Here is a 1,273-nt window from a genome sequence, read left to right as displayed (position 1 = left end):
ACGCGCTATCTCAGAGTCTCCAAAGTCCAGCCCTGCCCCATAACTCAGCTCAAATCACAGCCCTAGCACCTTCAACCCAGCCGGATCGCAAACCTCCTCCACCCCTGACCTTCAGCGCCTCAGTCCCCCAAGCCCTGAACCCTCACCCAAGCACCGTAGTCCCTGACCGTTGACCCCAAACACCCACAACACTGACCTTCAAGCCCTGAACTACCCCCACCCAGACTAACACCCAATCTCTGACCTTCTCCCCACAACCCTTCACTCCAAACTCCGAGCTGCACAAGGGGGGGCAGAGAAAATGTCGCCATTTCCCTGTTCTGCTGACTGCCCTCCCCGCAGGGCCAGCACCCCCCACGCCCACCCCGACTCTGCAGCCTGCGGGCGCTACTGGGCTGGGGGGGCTGCAGCCAGCGCCATAAGGCCAGCTGGATTAAATGTGGTGGAGTCTCTCCGTGGGCCCAAGCTGGGGTGGAGGGAGGGGGGAAATTTGGGGGGAAGGGAGATGCTGGGGGGAGAGACATATGGGGTGGGGCTTGAGGCAAGGAGCGGGAGGATCTGGGGGGAAGGGGGATCTCTGGGGGAAGGCAGGGCCAATGGAACTAGAGGAGCTGGGGGGATGGTAGCAGCCCAATGCCTGGCTCCCATCACAAATGGGGGTCACAGTTTTATCCAATGGCTGTCAGTGCCCCTGCAGCGAATGGGGGAGGGGCAGGGAGGAGTGATGTCATGTCACCAGCTGGGCTGAGATCAATCCCGCTCAACAGGCTCAGAGCAGGTGGGGGAGGGGGGGAGCCTGGGCCAGCTGCACTGACCCCCCCCACACCCCTTAACTCCGCCATCTGTTCCCTATGGATCCTGCTGGGATGAGGTCAGAGGGTCCTGCGCTGGGGGATGAGGGGAGGGCATAGGAGGGGCAGTACAAGGCTGGGGGGCGGGAAGGGAAGGCTGGGTGCGCTGTGCAGGAGCTGGAGGGTCTGGGACTGCAAGGGGTCTGGGGATCAAGCCTGGGAGAGGGGAGGGTGCACTGGGAGGGGTGAGTCCTGGGGGTGAGGGGTGCACTGCAGGGGGTCTTGGCTGGGGGGTGGAAATCTCTCCCCAGCCCTAGGAATCTCTGAGAGAAACCCTGTCAGGTCTCAGCCAGGACAGGTGTCCTTGAGAAGACAGGTTCTCTCTTCTCCCCTCTGTGCACCCACCCTCTGTCCATCCTCCCCCCGCCCCCATCCAGCCACCTGTGGCCTGCCCACCACAGCCTACCACCTCCCGCCCTCTT

This window comes from Lepidochelys kempii, chromosome 7 (genome assembly GCF_965140265.1).
Source record: "Lepidochelys kempii isolate rLepKem1 chromosome 7, rLepKem1.hap2, whole genome shotgun sequence".
In the NCBI taxonomy this organism is placed as follows: domain Eukaryota; kingdom Metazoa; phylum Chordata; order Testudines; family Cheloniidae; genus Lepidochelys; species Lepidochelys kempii.
The sequence above is the reverse complement of the archived record's forward strand: the minus strand, read 5'-3'. Positions refer to the sequence as shown.